General features: G+C 37.1%; 2 protein-coding genes across 6 annotated transcripts in view; one reads left to right on the plus strand and one right to left on the minus strand.

Moving 5' to 3' along the window:
* Nucleotides 1-7630, minus strand: part of LOC143646865 (uncharacterized) — a 67019-nt gene extending 59389 nt beyond the window's left edge. Inside the window, 1 exon segment of the mRNA XM_077116270.1 lies at nucleotides 7493-7630. The gene's annotated coding sequence lies outside the window, so the exon portion shown is untranslated.
* LOC143646868 (uncharacterized) overlaps nucleotides 7567-23123 on the plus strand; it is a 74108-nt gene continuing 58551 nt past the window's right edge. For 2 of the 5 annotated variants that reach the window (XR_013157688.1, XR_013157689.1), the window contains exon 1: nucleotides 7576-7768. The gene's annotated coding sequence lies outside the window, so the exon portion shown is untranslated. Of the gene's footprint in view, nucleotides 7769-23123 lie in introns of all 5 variants that reach the window. The other 3 variants (XM_077116273.1, XR_013157690.1, XM_077116272.1) reach the window with 3 other exon arrangements.

Below are 23123 nucleotides of genomic sequence, written 5' to 3' on the forward strand. Positions count from 1 at the left end.
CCATTGCTAGGTATCTACTCAAAGGACTTAAGGGCAAAGACACAAACGGACATTTGCACACCAATGTTTATAGCAGCGTTATTTACAACTGCAAAGAGATGGAAACAGCCAAACTGTCCATCAACAGAAGAATGGCTAAACAAACTGTGGTATATACACACGATGGAATATTATGCAGCTTTAAGACAAGATAAACTTACGAAGCATGTAATAACATGGATGAACCTAGAGAATATTATGCTGAGTGAGTCCAGCCAAAAACTAAAGGACAAATACTGTATGGTCCCACTGATGTGAACGGACATTTGAGAATAAACTTGAAATATGTCATTGGTAACAGAGTCCAGCAGGAGTTAGAAACAGGGTAAGGTAATGGGTAATTGAAGCTGAAGGGATACAAACTGTGCAACAGGACTAGATACAAAAACTCAAAAATGGATAGCACAATAATACCTAATTGTAAAGTAATCATGTTAAAACACTGAATGAAGCTGCATCTGAGCTATAGGTTTTTTTTTTTTTTACTATTATTACTACTTTTATTTCTTTGCTCTATATTAACATTTTATATCTTTTTCTGTTGTGTTACTAGTTCCTCTAAACTGATGCAAATGTACTAAGAAACGATGATCATGCATCTATGTGATGATGTTAAGTAGTACTGAGTGCATATGTGGAATGGTATGATTTCTAAATGTTGGGTTAATTTCTTTTTTTCTGTTAATTAATAAAAAGAAAAAGAAAACAGAGATCTTGAATAATACAATAAACAATGGGTCAAAGAAGAAATCAGTAAATATCTCAAGACGAAATAAGAACACACCATATCAAAACTTACGGGATGCCATAAAGGTAGTGCTGAGAGGGAAATTTATTGCCCTAAATGCCAACTTTAAAAAAGAGGAATATTTCCGGAGAAGATGGCGGCTTAGTAAGACGCGCGGGTCTTAGTTCCTCCTCCAGAAAAGCAACTAAAGAAACAGAAACAATACGAAACAGCTCCCGGAGCCACGACAGAGACCAAAAAGACAACGTACCCCATTCTGGAACGGCTGAACGGGTAGGGAGAATCCACTGCTGTGAGATACCCGAGGGGTGCACGTTTTCCCGGCTGGGGTGGCTGGCGTCTGGGGTCCCCTCCACGCACGTGGCTCCCCGGTCTGACTGGGAACATTGGATAGCGGGGCCCTCCCGTCACGCTTGGCGTCTCGGGCCAGCTGGGCAATTTGGACCGGCACTCCCCCAAGCCACGGCCAGCGACCCCCGCCTCCACACGCGGTTTCCCGGGCCGACTGCCCCGCAGACAAACGACCGCCACGAGCGCCACCTACTGGGCAGGAAAAGAAAAACAAAGCCCAGAGATTCCACAGAAAAACCTTTCAACCAGCTGGGTCCCACACCCAGGGAGATCTGATCAAATGCCCAGACACCAGCAGAAAATAATGGATGACGCTCGGAAAATTGAAGATATGGCCCAGTCAAAGGAACAAACCAATAGTTCAAATGAGATACAGGAGCTGAGACAACTAATGCTGAATATACGAACAGAAATGGAAAAACTCTTCAAAAACCAAATCAATAAATTGAGGGAGGACATGAAGAAGATATGGGCTGAACAAAAAGAAGAAATAGAAAATCTGAAAAAACAAATCACAGAACTTGTGGGAGTGAAGGACAAAGAAGAAAAAATGGAAAAAACAATGGATACCTACAATGGTAGATCTAAAGAGACAGAAGCTACAATTAGTGAACTGGAGGATAGAACAACTGAATTCCAAAAAGAAACAGAAACTATAGGGAAAAGAATGGAAAAACTTGAGCAGGGAATCAGGGAACTGAATGACAATATGAAGCGCACAAATATACGTGTTGTGGGTGTCCCAGAAGGAGAAGAGAAGGGAAAAGGAGGAGAAAAACTAATGGAAGAAATTATCACTGAAAATTTCCCAACTCTTATGAAAGACCTAAATATACAGATCCAAGAAGTGCAGCGCACCCCAAAGAGAATAGACCCAAATAGGCATTCTCCAAGACATTTACTAGTTAGAATGTCAGAGGTCAAAGAGAAAGAGAGGATCTTGAAAGCAGCAAGAGAAAAACAATCTGTCACATACAAGGGAAACCCAATAAGACTATGTGTAGATTTCTCAGCAGAAACCATGGAAGCTAGAAGACAGTGGGATGATATATTTAAATTACTAAAAGAGAAAAACTGCCAACCAAGACTCCTATATCCAGCAAAATTGTCCTTCAAAAATGAAGGAGAAATTAAAACATTTATAGACAAAAAGTCACTGAGAGAATTTGTGACCAAGAGACCAGCTCTGCAAGAAATACTAAAGGGAGCACTAGAGTCAGATATGAAAAGACAGAAGAGAGAGGTATGGAGTAAAGTGTAGAAAGAAGGAAAATCAGATATGATATATATAATACAAAAGCCAAAATGGTAGAGGAAAATATTATCCAAACAGTAATAACACTAAAAGTTAATGGACTGAATTTCCCAATCAAAAGACATAGAATGGCAGAATGGATTACGACCCAGCAATACCACTGCTAGGTATCTACTCAAAGGACTTAAGGGCAAAGACACAGATGGACATTTGCACACCAGTGTTTATAGCAGCATTATCTACAACTTCAAAGAGATGGAAACAGCCAAAATGCCCATCAACAGATGAGTGGCTAAACAAACTGTGGCGTATACCTACGATGGAATATTATGCAGCTTTAAGACAGACTAAACTTATGAAGCATGTAATAACATAGATGGACCTAGAGAACATTATGCTGAGTGAGTCTAGCCAAAAACTAAAGGACAAATACTGTATGGTCCCACTGATGTGAACCGACATTCGAGAATCAGCTTGGACTATATCATTGGTAACAGAGACCAGCAGGAGTTAGAAACAGGGTAAGATAATGGGTAATTGGAGCTGAAGGGATACAGACTGTGCAACAGGACTAGATACAAAAACTCAAAAATGGACAGCACAATAATACCTAAGTGTAATGTAACTAGGTTGGAACACTGAATGAAGCTGCACCTGAAATATGGTTTTTTGTTTGTTTGTTTGTGTGTTTGTATCTTTTGTTTTTGTTTTTTTCTTTTTCCTTTATATATATATATATATTATTAGTATTATTATTTTAATTCTCTTCTCTATATTAACATTCTATATCTTTTTCTGCTGTTTTGCTAGTTCTTTTCCTAAATCGATGCAAATGTACTAAGAAATGATGATCATACATCTATGTGATGATACTAAGAATTACTGAGTGCATGTGTAGAATGGAATGATTTCTAAATGTTGTGTTAATTTCTTTTCTTTTTTTTGATTAATAAAAAAATTAAAAAAAAAAAGAGGAATGAGCTAATATCAAAAGTTAACTCCAAAAAAACAAACAAACAAAAAAAGAGTTAACTCCACACCTGGAGGAACTAGAAAAAGAACAGCAAAGTAAACCCAAAGTGAACAGTAGGAATGAAATAATAAAGCTTAGAGCAGAAAAAAATGAAATTGAGAACAACAAAAAACAATAGAATCAACAAAATCAGCAGTTGTTTCCTAGAAAATACCAATAAAAATAATGGACCCTTAGCAAGACTGACAAATAAAAAAAGAGGATGCAAATAAATAAAATCATAAATGGGAGGAGGACACTACAACTGACCCCACAGAAATAAGAGAGATCATAAGAGGATAATATGAGCTATTGTAGCCAACAAACTAGAGAACTTAAATGAAAAGGAAAACATTCTAGAAACACATGAAAACCTACAATGACAACAGAAGAAATAGACAACCTCAGAAAACCAACCACAAGTAAAGATACTGAATCAGAAATTAAAATCTCCCAGCAAAGAAAAGTCCAAATGACTTCACAGGTGAAGTCCAACAAGCATTCCAATAAAAATACCAGTCGTCCTCAAACTCTTCCAAAAAACTGAGGAGGGAATGCTATATAATGCATTCTATGATGCCAACATCACCCCAATATACCACAGTCAGACAAAAACACTACAGGAAAACAAAACTTCACACCAATCTCTCTAATGAATACAGATGCAAAAATCATGAACAAAATACATGCAAACTGAATCCTGCAGCACAGTAAAAGAATTATATATCATACCAAGTGGGTTTTATCCCATATATGCAGGGAGGTTTAACACAAGAAAATCAACTAAGATACCACCACATTAACAAATTGAAGGAGAATCATCTTGATGGATATGGAAAAGGCATTTGACAAAATCAAACATCCTTCTCTGATAAAAACACCATGATAGAAATTGAAGGAAACTTTCTAAATATAATAAAGGGCATATATGAAAAACCCACAGCCCACCCTCTAAGATCTAGAACAAGACAAGAATGCAGAATGCCCACTGTCTCCACTGTTATTCAACATTGTGCTGGAATTTCTAGCTACAGCAATTAGGCAAGAAAAAGAAATAAAAGGCATCCAAATTAAAAAGTAAGAAGTAAAACTTTCACTGTTTGCAGGTAACATGATCCCGTATTTAGAAAATTCTGAAAAAAAAAAAACACACGACAAAGATACCTGAGCTAACAAACAAGTTCACAAAAGTAGTAATGAGATATCCAAGGAGGAAATCAAGGAAAAATCCATTTACAAAAGCGACTAAAAGAATCAAATATCTAAGAATAAAATTATCCAAGGATTTAAAGGACTTATACACAAAATCTACGAAACAATGCATAAAAGAAATCAAAGACCTAAATAAATGGAAAGACAGTTTATGTTATAGAATGAAAAACTAAGTATCATTAAGACAACTGTATTCAAATTGAACTACAGATTCAACACAGTATCAATCAAAATCCCAAAAGCCTGCTTTGCAGATATAGCATAACCAATGATCAAATTTATTTGGAATGGCAAGATGCCCTGAACAGCTAAAAACATCTGAAAAAGAAAAATGAGGTTGGAGGTCACACATTTCCTGAGATTAAAGCGTATTACAAAGCTACAATTGTGAAAACTGCATGGTACTGGTCTAAGGTTAGTTATATTGGCCAATGGAATTTAATTGAAATTTCATAATAAGACCCTCTCATATCTGGCCAACTGATTTCTTATTAGGCAGCCAAGTCCATCCAACTGGGACAGAATGGCCTCTTCAACAAATGGTGCTTGGAGAACTGGATATCCATATCTAAAAGAACGAAAGAGAATCCCTATCTTATATGTTATACAGAAATTAACTCAACATGGATCAAAGATCTAAAACATTAGAGCCAGGGCCATAAAACTCTTAGAAGAAAATGTACAGAAATATCTTAAAGATCTTATGGAATGAGGTGTTTTCCTGGACCTTACACCCAAAGCAAAAGCAATGAAAGAAGAAAAAGACAAATGGGATCGCCTCAAAATTATTTCTGCACATCATATGGCTTTTCAAGATAGTAAAAAGGCAGCCAACTCAATAGGAGAAAATATTTGGAAATTATCTATCCAACAAGGGTTAGATAGATATCCAGAATTTATAATGAAATCCTATACTCAACAACAAGACAACAAATAACCTAATATAAAAACGGACAGGGCAGTGCAATGGTGGCTCACTGGTTGAATTCTCGCCTGCCATGCTGGAGACCTGGGTTCAATTCCTGGAGCCTGACCATGCCAAAAAATAAAAAAATAAAAGGACAAAAGCCATTGACAAGCAGTTTTCCAAAGGAGAAATACAAATGGGTTTTCTTTTTATGTCTAGCTATTATTTTTTACTTCGGAGCAATAAAAGTGGTTGAAAATCGCATGTGATGACTGTACAACTAGGGGATGATACTCCAAGATACTCATTATATACTTTGGATGGATTATATGGTATATGAATATATCTCAATAAAATTTGCAGGGATAAAATGGGCAAGAGATGCTTTCCCAAAGAAGAAATAGAAATGGCTAAAAAGCATATGAAAAGATGCTCAACTTCACTAGCTGTCAGGGAAATGCATATCAAAACCACAGTGAAATATCATTTTACATGTATTGGAATGGTCATTATCAAAAAGAAAAAAATTACAAATGCTGGAAAGCATGTAGGGAAATAGGTACACTTATTCACTGTTGGTGGAAATGTAAAAGGCAGTTTGAAGGCAGTTTGGTCATTCCTCAGGAAGCTAAGCATAAACTGTCATATGATCCAGTAATTCCATTGCTTGGTATACACTTAGAAGTACCGAAAGCAGGAACACGAATAGGCACTTGCACACCAATGTTAAGAGCGGCATTATTCATGATTGCCAATAGATGGGAACAGCCCAAATGTCCATGAACTGATGAATGGGTAAACAAACTGAGGTATACAGAAAGGATGAACTGTTATGCAGCAATAAGAGGAATGAAGTCATGATGCATGCAACAATGTGGATGATCCTTGATGACATTATGTTGTGCAAAATAAGCCAGAAAGAAAAGGACAAATATTCTTATGGTATCACTAATATGAACTTAAGTATAATGAGCAAATTCTGGGAGTTGACTTCAAGAACAAATGTTATCAGGAGATAGAAAAATGGGCAGTTGGTGGTTAAAGAATATTTAATAAGGTTGACTGTAAAGGTTTGGAAATGGATAGCACAATAGTGTGTGATGGCAGCACAACACTAAGTGTAATTAGCAAAGCTGAGTGTGGGTACAGTTGAAAGAGGAAGTCTAGGGTTGTGTATGTCACCAGAAGGAAAGCTGTAGGAGAAAATGTGAACACAAAGATGAGCAATTTGGGGTAACTTAGCTTTTCTATGTTCTCGTTTTCTGCTCTGTGAAGAGGGAACAATAAGAGGACCTGCCTGTTACTTAAGCTTATAACCACTGATCCTGAGAACCCTGAGGATGACTATGACATAGTAATAATAATCTTATGACATAAGATTTCCAATCTATCATTGAATGTGAATAATAATTATGACTATTTCTTACGTAACATTTTGTGAGAAATGAGATAGTACATTCTACGTGCACAGAATTTTGTCTATTGTGAATTAATGTTTCAAGCGAGATTATGACGATAATTTTCGCATGCAAGGTTGACGCCCCTTTGGGAAATTTTTATCAAATTTAAAAAAAAAGGCATGCAAACTGATAAGAACCCTAAAGAAGAACCGAACTAGCAATCCAATAGACCTATAAAGAACCTTTAATCACCTAGAATACGCGCGACTGCTCACAATTTTAAAACTTAATATCTTTTTGAAATCTTAATGCATTATTATTAGAATGGCAACAGCTCTACAAGTTGGTTTTCACTGACTGAAAATAAAATAACATAATTAAAACTTTTTATGTGGTGTCCGCCGGGGGGTGCTGCCAGAGCACTCCCTCCGCCTCCCCCAAACAACTGGACGCGTTGGCTCGCGCGAGCCGGGTGGCGGCCGCCGTGCCTCTGGAGGCCCCGGCCCCAAAAGTCGGGCCAGCGACCCGCTCCCGCAAGCCGAGGGGTGGCGCGCGGGTACTCACTCACCAGGACTACAGTTGCCGTCACTACTTTGCGTCTATCGCGGTCGCCTTGCGACCCAAGGCTACCACTCCCTGGGCGCTCTCACGCGAACTGGACGCTGGCGAAAGCTCCCGGGGAACAGAACTCTCGCGATAATAGGGTTTTATTCCCGCGACGTGAAGACACGCACTTCCGGTGTCCTTGGCTCGCACCGGTGAGGCGTGGAGGAGCGCGACTGTTCCCTTTCTGGGTCGAGGGACCCTATCCAACCACAGGCGCCGATTTCCCTAAACTATCAAGGTGAGAAAAATGAGGAAAGAACCATATGTCTTAGACGCGCATTCTTTGCATTTTAACATTTCCAAAAGGTCATGTGTCATAATGAATGGTGTGCGCTTGCTGAATTGGCAGCGTTTTCTCTTTCCTGGTGACTCAGGAAACAGTAGTGCAGTTTAAAACTGATGGCATCGTAGATTCGATGAAACACATAGGTAGAATTTTAACCCAGTTGACGAGGCGTGTGAAACCAACCCGTGGTGCAGGGTCTGCAGGCAGATTCAGGCCCCTTAGTACCTGAACTGTTTTTAAAGGCTCAGCGTGGTCATCGTGATTTTAGAAAAGCTGCTGCGGGCAATTGCCATATGGTGGAACCGGTCCCAAGCTTGAGATGCAGTTTTCTAACCTAGGAGAAACCATCTCTGTAACCTCAGGCTCGGAGAGATTCTATATTAAATTTTAACTTTGCCAGGATTGAAAAGAGACTTTCCCAACCCCAGAAGCCACTTTGTTGAGGTTTAGGGTTTTTAATAAAGGCAAAAGCCCATAGGACATAAAGGAGGGAATCTTGTAGAGCTGGAACTAGGTGGGCAGTGGTCGCTGTCTTGGGGAACTAGGCTTGGAAGCCAGTGGCTTACGCAGCGTGCGTGAGAATGCAGCTGGGAAAGGAGGAGACTGCCCCCCGGATCTTGCTTCCTACTCGTGCCGCTGCCGGGCAGGGCCCTCCAGGAGAGGAGCTCAGAAGCCCAGCGGACAGAGATAGAGCCCTGTTCTGACGCTCCTTGTAGAGGAGGCCTCCTCTGTAGCAGCTCCCGGCTCAAAAGAAATGATTGGTAGTTAGGGATACCCTAGAAGCCCAGCCAGATCCCAGGCTCGACGCTCAGCAGCTCCAGGCACCAGAAGACTTGGCATGCTACTGAAAAGCGAGGGTCAGCAGACACTTGAGAAGAGGGGGAAATAACAAAGGAACAGGGACTCAGAGAAACTGAGATGATTCTTACACATATCTTCTGGGCTTTTGATGAAGGGTTTTCTATTTCCCTTGTAATAGAATTGCTGGGTAATGAGTACTGCATTGTTCAGCATCATAATTTAATACCAAATAGTACCAAATTGTTTTTCAAAATGATAGAACTACTTCAATAGCAATATATAAATGTCATGGTATTCTACATCCTTTTTGATGTTAGCAATCTGAAAGGTGTAAAATGGTGTCTTGTGACCTTAATTTGCATTTCTCTGGTTTTCAGTAAGTCTGAGCACATTTTGGTATGTTTATGGGCCCTTCATGTTTCCTTTTTTTTGTGACATGCGTTTTCATGTCTTTTCCCATTTTTCCGCTGTGTTGTCTTTTTAAAAGTGAGTTGTCTTTATAGTCTAGATATTAATACTTTGTCAGTGTCATAAATATCATATCCAGTTTATGGCTTACTTTTCACTTTCTTTAGTGTCTTTTGATGAAAAGAAGTTACTGATACTAATATACTAAACTTTATGAAACTCCTCCTGTTTGTTTACTTGTCTTTATTTCCAGGAATCTTTTTTTTTTTTTTAAATACATGGGCAGGCACCGGGAATTGAACCCGGGTCCTCTGACATGGCAGGCAAGCATTCTTGTGGCCTACCCTCCAGGAATCTTGTTAAGCTCTCTCATTCTAAAATGATTCCTTGGGGTTCTTAGATATTGCTTAGATATTGGGATTCTTAGATATTACTTATATATTACTTTAATTTTTGCATAATGGTAATCTCTGGTCAACTTAATGTCTTAGCTAGGACTTCTAGAAGGAATTGTTTATAAATAATAAGTATTGTACTTTTAAAGAGAATGCCTCTAGTGTTGCTGTAGATGGTTTTTGCAGGTCTTTGTTAAGGAAGATTCCTTTTTATTCCTCTTTTTCTTTCCCCTCCAAGGACTTTATTTTGAAAGTAAAATGAAAACCTACGTAATGGACGAAAATAATTGGCATCCACATATCAAATAATGTTTGAATATCCAGAATATATGAAGAAATCCATCAATTAAACAACAAAAAGGCGAAAAAACAATTTTAAAATGTGTAAAAACTTTTTAGTTAATATTTCAATAATTATATGATTATATACTGTTTTCTTAGGAAAACAGTAGCATCCTATATGTATTTTTCTCCACTTTTTTTCATTTTAAAATATCTTAAGATCATTCCATCATCATATAAAGCTACGTACCTTGTTTTTCTTACATCTTCATAATATATAATGTCTTTTAGTAGCTGTATCACAGTTTATTCAATCAGCCCCTTATTAATGGACATTTGGGTTACTTCTATTTTTTTACTGTTACAAATAATATTTCTGCCTTTTTATTTTAAGCTTGTATGTCTTTGAGATGGACTCCTAGATGTGAAATCACAGAATTAAAAGATAAATGCTTATGTAATTTGTGAGAAATTGCCAAATTCCACCCTTAGGGATTGCACCATTTCACATTCTTGCCAGCAATAATGAGAGTGTCTAATTGCCCACAGTCTTGCCAGCAGTGTCTGTTGTCAAATTTTTGGATTTTTGCCCATTTAATAGGTGAAAAATTTTATTTCCCTTTCATTTTACCATGCATCTCTATATTTTGTGCCAAGGTGATCCCTTTCTTATGTGTCTAATAGCCGTTTGCATGGGGTTATCAGTCATTTGCATCTTTTTTATTAGAAAGTCTTTATATGTTAGCAGTTTGAAGCATTGACTGTTATAAATTGAAATATTTTTCCATATCTAATTTTCTTTTTATCCTGAGTATAATTTTTTATATAAAATTTTTTTTCTGTTTTTGTTTTATTTTTCTGTTGTCTTTTTATTTCTTTTTTTGAATTGATGCAAATGTTCTAAGAAATGATCATGATGATGAATATGCAACTATATGATGATATTGTGAATTACTGATTATATGTGTAGAACGGAATGAGCATATACTGAGAATGTTTGTGTTTCTTATAATTTTTTTTTAATTAATAAAAAATTTTTAAAAAATCTTTTTTTTCATTTGGTAGTCTAATTTGTCCATGTTTTTCCTTATCTCTTTCTGGATTTAAAATAATGATTAAGAAAGTTTTCCTACCCTCAAGTTGTAGAGCATTCATTAATTTTTCTTCTATTTGTATGGTATCATTTGTGCCATTTATTCTTGACTCCATTTGGAATCTTTAGTGATTCCTTACATACAAACTAGATCCAATTTGATCTTTTTTCATAGATTGTCTAGTGAAAAGTTTATCTTTACCTCAGTGAATTTAGTTATCTTCTCTACGGTTTAAGCAATTTGCATGTCTAATTGGGTCTCTTTCAAATATTCTAATTTCTTCCTTTGATTTGTCTGAATAATCATGTGTCATACTAGTCACATAGACTTTGTATGAAAAATATAATGGGCCTTAACCCCATCCGCACCTTCTTCCTCTTTGTAATTTCAAAGTTTTTCTGTTCATTCATTCTTCTTGGATCTTGCAAATAAATTTTGTACTAAACTTACATAGCTCCACAAGAAAGAAATTCTATGTTTTGATTGGGATTTTGTTATATTTATAAATGATGGAAATTTTAAAAATCACCATTTCACAAACAACAGAGTATTAATATTTACCAGTGGATATTAATATTTAGAGGAGAAATTACAATAAGAAACAGGATATTTACAAAAGCCCAAATGTGTACCTTTAAGATATGGATTAATTTTAAGGAGAAATACTTTATGGTGTAGAAATGTTGTAGACACCATTTTGATCACTAAGCAACCAAAGTTAACACAGCAAGAGATGGGCCAAGCCAACATCCCTTGCCTCCTGATGTGCTTTGTTGAAAAAAAACATAGCATCAGTCCTATGGTATTCTTGATCAAAATGAAGAAACATGCCTTTTAATCGGGTAGAAACATGAAGCAAATTCAAAATGAGTGACATTCTATAACATCTCTGGCTGTTACACTTCAAGAGTCCCAAGGTCATGAGAGGCAAAGCAAAACCAATGAACTCTTCCACAGTAAAGGAAACTCAGAAAACAAGAGAACTAAACACAACACTTGATCCTGGATTAGTTTTTGCACTAGGAGAAGGAGTATTAGTGGGATAATTGGTAAAATGTGAATAAGATCTATATACTTCATAATGAAATTATATCAGTGGTAGATCCCAGATCTTGATGATTATCCTGAGTTTATGTTAAGACAGTAGCATTTGGGGAATTTGGGTGAAGATAATAAAGGATTTCTTTGTACTAGCTTTGAAAAAGATGTTAAAGACTTGAACATAAATATCTCCGAAAAAGATAGACAAATGGCCAGAAAGCACATGAAAAGCTGATTAACATCATTAGTTATTACAAAAATGCAAATCAAAACCATAATGAGATACCATTTCATACCAATTAGAATGGCTGGTCTTAAAAACAAAACAGAAAATGACAAATGTTGAAATGGATGCAAGAGAAATAGGACATCTCATTCCTTCCTGGTGGCAATATAAAATGGCACAACTGCTGTGGAAGACAGTTTGGTGGGTCCTCAGAAAGCTAAAGTATAGAACTACCATATGACCCAGCAATCCCATAGTAGGTGTATACCCCAAAGAATTGAAAGCAGGGTCTTGAACAAATATTTGCACACTGATTTTCATAGCAACATTAATCACAATTGCCATAAGATGGAAGCAACCCAAGTGTCCATCAATGGATGAGTGGATAAACAAAATGTGCTATATATGTATAGTGGAATATTTTTCATCCATAAAAAGGAATGAAGTCCTGATATATAATCAACATGGATGAACCTTGAAGAACCATGTTGAGTGAAATAATTCAGACCGAAAAGACAATTGTATGATCTCATTGTTTTGAAATTATTAGAATAAGCAAACTCATTGAGTGATTGAATCTAGAGTATAGGTTACCAGGACACAGGGTGGGGATAAGGAATGGGAATTTAAGGTTTAAAATGTTCAGGATTCCTATTTGAAATGATGGAAATAATTTCATAATGGATTGTGGTGATCGTAGAACAATATTGTGAATGCAATTAACAGCACTGAGATATATATCTGAATATGATTAAAGGGGGAATATTAGATTGTGTACATGGTAACAGTAAAAAATTTAAAAACAACCCATGGAATTATACGAACTGTGAACCCTATGTTACACCACAGACTTTTATTGACAGTACGGTTTAAATATATACTATTATCAATTGAAACAAATATTCCACACCAATGCAAGGAGTTGGTGGGTTAGTAAATGTGAATCCTGTTATTTAATGCATGATTTTCCAGTAAACTACAACTTTTTGAATAAAAAATAAAAGTTAAAAAAGGATCAATGAAAAAGACAATTATACAAATTTTAAAGAAAAATGTTCAGAATATTTTGCATGAGAGCATAATGGAATCTATGAACAGTGCCATAGAATGTAAAAATAAGTTCAAATAAGTAAACAATCTATCAAACACTGAAAAGTATTTGATTAATTTATTTAGTAAATCATTTATGTTGTGATTTCTGAAGAAATATGCTAATTTTCAGAGCATGGAATTTACTAGTGAGGAAATTGAGGTACACTCTTTTTTACATATGTGATACTCTACAAAAATATTTAGAGTTGAAATGCTAGTGATCAATGAAAGGGAGAGGTAAGGGGTATGTATGAATATTTTTTCCATTTTCTTTATATTTCTTTTTCTGAATTAATACAAGGGTTCTAAGAAATGATCATGATGATGAATATACAACTATGTGATAAAAAAAGAATGTTCATATTGTATGTTGATTGGTTTTGTTAGTAAAAGTTTTTTAAAAAGCATGGTGCTAAAGTTTAACATATTGTGTGGGAGGTGTTTGGGAAATATTACAGTGTTTAAAGGGGATTTTCCATCCTGTTGCTAGTTAAATTTGAATTTGTATTCATATATTTAGAGATTGTATAAAATTCCTAAAAATTTGAAAAAAAAAATTTTAAAGTACTGTGCTCTGAAGAGCCCAAATGAGGGTGAGGCAAGGCAGTCTCTTTCCACACGAGATTTAAAGAGTCATTTATTCTTGGATTAGTGCATGTGTGGACTTTGCATTTGAATAACCACAGGAGTGCATGCTTCCTTAAATCTTGTGCCCTGGGCACCTCCTTGCCTCACCTGAGTCCTGGCCCTAGGAAGGCAAATTGTGCAAATATGACAGACAAGTGTAATATTTGACACTTTAAGGCATCTGCAAGTGGTTTATGAAAAAGATCTCTAAGAGTTCGCCTCTTGATTTTTCTCACTGTACTCTGTGGGAGTGGGGAGAGTTGAAAGGCTAAATTTTGCTTTAAAAATTAGAATGCTTGCCTTTTAAAACGAACTTGTTGATTAAATGTGATATTGAATGATTGCTTCCTAGTCTGGCCACCACTCTCTTTTGAGTGTGACTGGAGTACATTTATTCACGGAAATCAATAGCATGTGGTGATACTCTGTTTTCAATTAAAAAAATAGTCATTAGCTGAATTCTGTGATTTGGGATTAATAAGGACAGTTCTTGAAATCAGGGAACTCCTTTCTGAACTGGAAAATGTGATACTGCCTGCTTAGGGAAGACTGCTGTTCCTCAGGAGAAAGTACATAGTTTTTAGTAGCTGTTTACAGGGAAGCCATTGAATTGAATGTTCCATATAAATAAAAGCTATTCTAAGTATATTTTGTAGGAAATTTGTCTTCAGTTCAATTTAGCATGTATGGGATGTCAAGTACACTGCTACTGCTAGACTCTTGCCACGTAAGTATGTCCTCAGTATGAATTGAGAATGTTTATATTTCATTTATTGTGTGTAAAAATAACTACTGTCGGTAGTTACAGAATATCGCAGTTTATGCATGTAAGTATAAAGACACGTTTACACATATTTATAGTTACCATTTTGAAACCTGGTTTTGTATCATATCTTATATTGTTAGATGTTCAGAAACATCTAAAAATATATATTTAATTTGGGTTCAAGTATTTACCTTTTGATCTCTTGTCATATTTTTGACAAGTTTGAAATAGCTTTGGGTCCCTATAGTTCATACATTTTGAAAGTCTGTGTACCTGGAGGGACTTAAGATTTAACAGGAAAGCATTTTGCTGTTCTCTTAAAAAAATCTCTTTTGTAGTTCTATTTAGAATTAATAATTATTAGAGTAAGGTAAGCCTAGATAATGTCTGTCTAAAACTCTTGGTTCTTAGGTAAATCAGATATATTAAATTAGTCATAGTAATTTAGATATGGTAATTCTGTTTTCAACTTTTCAAAAATCATTTACTGATCTAATCTACTTTGGATATAATAGGGCTGTATCTCAAAATCAGCGAACTTAGAAATTATCACATGGTGATGCCACATGCTTTTCTGAAATATACCAGTGGTTTTATGTTTTACTTTTAAAGAAATTATCTATGTAATATAGATTAATATGTTAACCTAACACATTAAGGCTTAATTTTACTTTTTTCCCCCCATGGTCAGGCACTGGGAATCGAACCCGGGTTTCCCCATGGCGAGAACTTTGCCTTCTGAGCCACCCTGGCCCTCTCTAAGGCTTATTTTTAATGTGTCAAATTGGCCTTTTGGTGGGGGGGGCGGGTGCATGGTCCGGGAATTGAACCCAGGTCTCCACATGGAAGGTGAGCATTCTATCGCTGAATCACCTGTGCACCCCCAAATTGGCCTTTTTATGAAGCAAGGGAAGATTAATATTGGGTAAGAAGTTTAAAAATTCAGTTTTATTTATTTCTATCCATGAGTCAGGGTCATACATGCATGAGTAAGAAACTGTTAGTGAAAGGGAAATTTGAAGTAAGAAACTGTTAGTGAAAGGGAAATTTAACTGCAATTGCTACATAAATCTAAAAATCTATTAATTTGACAATAATACCAAGTGTGTATATTTTTATTTTTAGTTACTGCCTCTTAATTTTGGAGCAGTACTCTTTATATTAATTTAAGGTACATTTTTTACATTTTTTACATTTTCTCTGGCTATAGAGGTTTATTTTCATGCTTGATTAAAACATTTTTTTGTCTTTCTTGGCTATGTTTATGGAATGGCTATAGAAAATAGCAAGTTATCTTTGTTTAGCTTTTCTTTTGTACGTAATCAAGAGATGTTTTCGTTATGTGGAATTGAAAGTACCGATAATTCAGAACTATTTGCTCTTTATAAGTCATATTTTCCCCCTTAATTATTTCCTTAATATCTTTCATATTTATTTAATTTTTGGTTTTGTGTCATTTGGAAGGAATCTTTCTCATTTTTTTCTCTATAGATATATCTTGTATTTTCTTTGCGTTTTCCAGTGGGCTGAATTTAATATCATATCTATAACAATAGTATTTGAAATGATACACACTTAATTCTAATAGCCCAAACATACACTGTTCCTATACTTTCTCTTCCCCTGCCTTTTTGTTTTAGTTTTTACAAATTGCATCTTTACATGTAGTCCAAAACCAAAAATTTATCATTACTTTGTATATATTTGAATTATAGGTAGGACCTGTAAAATGTAGGAAGTAGAGTTATATTCCAAAAACTACGGTTCAGTAGTAGTGGCATTTTTACTTATCCATATGATTAGAGGTTTTTATTTTTTGCGCTGTTTTGAATCACTGTTTAGTGTCCTTTCCTTTCAGTCTGAAAAACTCTATAGCATAGCTTGTAGGGCAGGTTGTATGGTGATGAGCACCGTTAGCTTCTTTTTCTTTTTTATCAGGGAATATCTTAAACTGTCCCTCTTGGTTTTTGTTTGTTTGTTTGTTTGCATGGGCAGGCACCTGGAGTCGAACCCGGGTCTCCAGCATGACAGGCAAGAACTCTGCCACTGTGCCACCATTGCCCACCCCCTCTTGTTTTTAAAAAAGCAGTTTTATTGAGATATATCCATGTCGTACAGTCCATCCAAGAAGTATAATCACAGAGTTGTCTATTCATCAGCACCATCAAATTTAGAATATTTTCATTACTCCAAAAAAAAAAAACCCCATGTCCTTAGCAGTCATCTCTCAATTTCTCTATCCTTCCCCATCCCTAGATAACAACTAATCAATTCCTCTCTCTATAGATTTAATTATATTTACATTTTATCTAAATGGAATCATTCAATATGTAGTACTTGGTGACTGGTTTCTTTCATTTAGCATTTAAAAATATATATATATTTTAATTAGAGAAGTTTTGATTTACAGAAGAGACATAAAACAGTGTTTCCATATACCCCATTGTTGACCTTTTGTATTAATGTGGTACCTTTGTTACAACTGATGAAAGAATATTGAAATAGTACTAGTAGTCATAGTTCCTAGTTTACGTTAGGTGTATTTTTTTCCTAAACACCCTGCTAATAACACCTTGTAATAGTTCATGTATTTGTTATAATTCATGAAAGAATATTCTTATACTGTTGTTATTCAATTGTTCAAAACAGGGTTCACTGTGTTATAGGGTGTTCTAGTTTGCTAGCTGCCAGAATGCAATATTCCAGAAACAGAATGGCTTTTAAAAGGGGGAATTTAATACATTGCTAGTTTACAGTTCTAAGACCAAGAAAATGTCCCAATTAAAGCAAGTCTATAGAAATGTCCAATCTAAGGCATCGATGGAAAGATACCTTGGTTCAAGAAGGCCACTGAAAGGGCAGGCCATGGTGGCTCAGTGGCAGAGTTCTTTCCTGCCATGCCTGAGACCTGGGTTCGATTCCTGGTGCCTGCCCATGACAAAGAAGGCCACTGAAGTTCAGGGTCTCTTTCTCAAGTGAGAAGGCACATGGCGAACAGGGTTAGGGTTTCTCTCTCATCTGGAAAGGCATGTGGCAAACATGACTTCATATGCTAGCTTTCTCTCCTGGCTTCCTGTTTCATGAAACTCCCTGGGAAGCGTTTTCCTTCTTCATCTCCAAAGCACTGGCTAGTGGACTCTCTGCTTCATGGTGCTATAGCATTCTCTGCTCTCTCTGAATCTCTTTCATTCTCCAACATGTTTCCACTTTTATAGGACTTCAGAAACTATTCAAGACCCACCCAAATGAGTGGAGATATGCCTCTACCTAATCCAGTTTAACAAATTTTCTTCTTTCTTTGTTTGTGCTTTGGATATTTACCACCTCTGTTAGTGACATAAGTGTTCTTTTAATTGAAATATTTTGGCCAGTAATTGTTAGCATGAATGAACTCAGGAAAATTCATATAGTGTGAGTGTGGGGTGGAGGGGGAGAGAAAATCAACACTGTCTTCAGTAACCCTTCATCCACTCTGGGTAATCAACTGCCTGAGGGGTAAAGAACTTGGTCTCTGGCCTGAGGTATCCGTGGAACCTGGCATAGCACCTGAAACAGAGATGTTTCTCAAGCATTTGTCAAGTGAATGAAGAGATGTGAATTTTCATCATTCAGTTGTCTATGATACAGAGTGACTCATGTCACTGTTGCTCTACCCTTTGATTGCTAGTTTGGTTTTGTCTAAATGGGTGTTTATGGAAGGAAATCCTAAATGCTTGAGTACTATTTCTATCAGCTATGTATTAAAATTAACTAACACCTAGAAAGGTCAGATAGCAGTGAATTGAAAGAAATTGCTCACTCTTTGCGTATCTGTGTATCTCTTTATTGAAGATATCAGGCACTTTTGGTGAAGTTTGGGGGTGGAAACAATGATCCACTCCTTTCAGGCAGCTCTCTGGCTCTATTGTGAGCCTCGGCCTTGGCTTTGTATATGCCTAGGGGCAATAGGGGTACCTATTCTACACCTAGCTCAGCCCTCTTTACTTCATAAGTAAGTGTATCACCTCTTTACAAGGGAGTCAGGGTGGTAGGTGGAAGCTATAGGAAGCCTGATACCTGCCCATACTTCAACCTGGACATGTTCCTTGGGACACTCAGTTATTCTTGTCTCCCCCAAACTAATGAAGTGACCCTCGAAAAGGCAGCTACAACTGACAAATGAGCATCCTGTATTGACAGGGACAGGTTTGGGGATGCTCTGCAACTTGGAAGACACCCAAAGCCCCCAGACAGGCTGCTCACTTCTTGTTCATTCCCATAATTTGTCTTTACTGATGCTGTCCCCTCTGCCTAGACTGCCCTCTCCTGTCCTCTCCAAACCCACACTTCTTCAGTCCAGCCCAGGTCTACCACTGAAGCTGCTGCCCACCCTAAGCTCTTTACCCATACCTAGGTGTGGATGGAAAAATTTCATGAATGTGGTTTGTTTTCCATTGTTGGTCCTCTTACTCACATGCAATAAGATGTAATATTCAAGGTCAGTTTCCAGCCTTGAGCTTGCCTCTGACTCCACATCACCCAAGAGATAGAACTGGATGGTGTTTGGGGACTCCTGGTACTTTGCCCACATCCTAAGAGGAGACATGGTATTTCAGGAGGCTTTCAGGGAGACATTTAGCCTACTCCTGTGAGTGGACAAATTTAACAGCTCTTAGAGAGGGGTTGCATCATGACATTATATCCACAGGCTGTAATCTGCTGAGATTACATGACAGAGTCCAGAAGTTCTCTGATTCCCTCCAGATTCTCGGAAGACCTTACGATGAGTATTCATTTGCTGATAATAGTTCACAAATTCTAAAACATTTAATGAAAGTCTCCTCAGTGTCAAGCTCTGGGCCATTTCCTAAAATAGTAATTGAGACACATGCATGCTCTGCGCTGACAGAGGTCCAGGTTAATAGAGGAAGCAGACAATTAAAGAAGCAAATGCAGCACGTGGAGCTGTGCTGTGATGGGGCAGTTTAAAGAAGCAAATGCAGCACGTGGAGCTGTGCTGTGATGGGGCAGTTTTAAAAGAATGGACTTGACCTGTCCTGAGCAGGGAGATTCCCTGAGAAAGGAACCACTGCGCTAAGGCCTTCAGGTCCCAAGAAGGTGTCAGTAACATGGTGACAGGAAGTGGGAAAAGCACATGCAAAGGCCCAGAAGCAAGAACAGGAATGACCCCCTTAGAGAATGAGTGAGGTTCACTGTACCTGCAGAGGAGAATGTGAGTGGAGGGAATTATGTAGAATGAGGCAGCAGAGGTAAGCAATGGTGATGATAGAATGCATCAAAGGACACATGGAGGCTGAAGATGTCTGCTCAGTATATGACTGGAATTAAAAAACATGAATATGGCCAAGTAGAAATTATTCTTTTTCCCACACTGACCTGCAGGGTGTCTCAATTTCCTTTGTACAACCTAGAGTTGAGGATTGTTCTCGTCTTTCCTTCAGTTTCTAAGATAGTTTTTAAAAGACTGTCACATTAAAATTTTGTAAATACATAGTGGGTGCAAGGGTAGTTCAGTGGTAGAGTTTTTGCCTACCATACGGGAGACCTCAGTTTGATTCCCAGTCCATGCACTTCCCTCCCCTACCAAAAAACAACTCAGCAAATGGTGCTGCAATAACAGGGTGGTCACATGGAAAAAGAATGAAATATGACTCCTACCATGCAGCATACAAAAAAAAAAATGTGAAAACATTCATTTTTACTTAATACTGTATTCCTGTGTACAATTTATTTAATCAAGATTATAGGTGTTCATAGAGGTCATGTGTAAAAATAAAAATTCCCATTGCATTTTTAAATTTTTAATTGATATATAGTATATATTCACCTACGATGTAATCCAAAGTGTACAATGGTTCACAATATCATCATAGAGCTATGCATTTATCATCACAGTTTTTTTGTGTGTGTGAAAAATAACATATCTACAAAAACAGTAAATTCAAAGCACATCGCAGCAGTTAGTTATAGAACAGATTTCAGAGTTTGGTATGGGTTATGATTCCACAATTTTAGGTTTTTGCTTCTAGCTGCTCTAAAATACTGGAGACTAAAAGAAATATCGATTTAAGTCAACAGTTATACGCATTTGTTAAACCCTACGTTCTCTGTATAGCTCCACCACCTTTGATCTTTCTCAAACTCTTTAGGGATATTGGGGCTATGTCCATTCTAACTTTTTCATGTTGGTAGGGACTGTCAATAATATGGGATGGGGGATGGAACTAGTTGATATTCTGGAGAAGCTGGCTCCTCTGCATTTCAGGATTTTATCTGGTCCAGGGACCCATCTGGAAGCTGTACAGTTCTGGAAAGTTACTCTGCTGCATGGAGATTATAGAATCTTATATAACGCCCCAGGTGTTCTTTAGGATTGGCAGGAATGGTTTTGCTTGGGGTTTGGCAAGTTATCACAAGTAGCAATGTCTAACTGAAGCTAGCTAGCATAAGAGTGACCTCCAGAGTAGTCTCTCAACTCTATTTGAACTCTCTCAGCCACTGATAACTTATTTGTTACACTTCTTTCCCCCTTTTTGGTCAGGATGACATTGTTGATCTCCTGTTGTCCAGGGTCCCATGGTACTTTGACTTTTTTATTAATCCATTTTTCCTAACCTGTTTTTTTAATTATTTGTATTATTTATTCACTTTTTTTTCCAAACACTTCATCTTCAGGTATCTCCAAGCCCCTTACAATACTTACTGCATCTGTAACAAGAGAAATGTAAGAATAAGTCTATTATCCTGCTGATTTGCTCACGATAGGGGTGGCCATTGGGTAAGGAGTTATGGTTGCCAATTCTGCACCTGAAGGACATTAGTCATTCATCAGAGCAATACTTTTGGATTTTCTCAAAAGAGTGGGAATGTATCCAAGGTTTGAGGTAAAGAACTAAGGTTTGATTGTTTATGGTCACGCTGCTATGAGCATAGGTCTAATTCCAAAACGAGACCACCTATCTCAAAAACTACCAGTAAGTACAGTTAGCTCCACTCTTGACATGACACTCTATGAATTTTTAAATCCTGTGTTTGTGTACAGAAACACAGGTGACTATCATAAAAGTTATCATGCTATAAATTCCACAAAATGCCCTGAAACAGAACCTCAGCATTTTACTGAGAACATTCAGATTTTTGAAATACAAAATGCAAAATTTATTTTCCTACATTCCGTCTAATGTGTTGGGATGCAACTTATTCTTATGATAAAGTCATTCTTTGCTCTTCAGTATGAACCTCAGCCCATTTACCTCGTGATCCCTTCATCCTTGGAAGGTCATACTCCTAATATCTGATCAGCTTTGGTCACAACAGACTTTTGGGGCAATAAAGAGGAATTACTCTTTTTAAATGAAAGTTCTAAGTGGTATCTTACCCTCAGCTTTGTCTCCCTGTCATTTCTGGTTCTTCTCATTTCATGTAAGTCTCTAATCATATCCATTCTGGTCCAAATCATGCCTTCTGCTGATTTAGGAATTTACTTTAACTCCATGACACAAGCAGCCAACAGTGACTGACAAGGCAGGATGGACTTTGAGTAACTTTTCTTCAACCACCCATCTTCCAGCCTTACGCCACTATTCAGACGTTCATCCCTTATTTCCTGAGCCATCTCATCCACCATTTCCTGACTGATAGGCTCTTTGTTAACTAAAAGGCCTACCACCAGGACTTGAGGCTATGGTCAAATAAGAAGATCCGGAAATATTCTCTCCAAAATATGACCATGAACTGGACAAAATTGACCAAAGCAAACCAATTCAGCACTCCAAGAAGAGATCACAGGCATATAACTGTCATTGTAGCATTTAAGCTTCTCCAAAGAGTGGGAGTCTGTGGCATCTTATCTGAAATTGCTCTCATTCCCCTCCCCACTCCAGCTTGGTCCTTGTGGAGATTCTCCTAGAGTATGGCAGGCCATGATGTCCAGCAGCACCTATCCCACAGTGGAAGAGGGCTCATTAAATATAGGGTGGGAACTGAGAAATTCCAATAGAGTCAAGAGGCTACTCTGGAGATCACCCTTAACACAAGCTTCAGCTAGACATTGCTATCTATTATAACCTTCCAAACCCCAACCAGGACCATTTCAGCCAATCCTAAAGAACACCTAGGACAATATATAAGATTCCACAAGGGTTCCATGTACCTGCCACTTTCAGGCGGATCCCTGGACCAGGTAAGTCCTGAAACCTAGAGGGCCCAACCTTTCCAGAACATCAGCCAGTTCCATCTCCCTACCCCATATTATTGACAGCCCCTTCTAACATGAAAACGTTAGAATGGACATAGCCCAAATACCCTTCAAGAGTGGGATGAAAAGATCAAAGGTGATGGTGGAATTTTACAGAGAAGGTAGGGTTTTAAAAATGAATATGATTGCTGAATCACTAAATTGATATTTCTTTTAGTTTCCAGTATCTTAGAGTAGCTAGAAATAAAACCTAAAATTGTGGAATTGTAACCCATACCAAACTCTGAAATCTCTTCTACAACTAATTGTTGTGTTGTGCTTTGAAATTTATTGCTTTTTTTGTATATATGTTATTTTTCACAAAAAAGAGGAAAAGTC

The sequence above is a fragment of the Tamandua tetradactyla genome, chromosome 9, assembly GCF_023851605.1.
Source record: "Tamandua tetradactyla isolate mTamTet1 chromosome 9, mTamTet1.pri, whole genome shotgun sequence".
Lineage (NCBI taxonomy): Eukaryota > Metazoa > Chordata > Mammalia > Pilosa > Myrmecophagidae > Tamandua > Tamandua tetradactyla.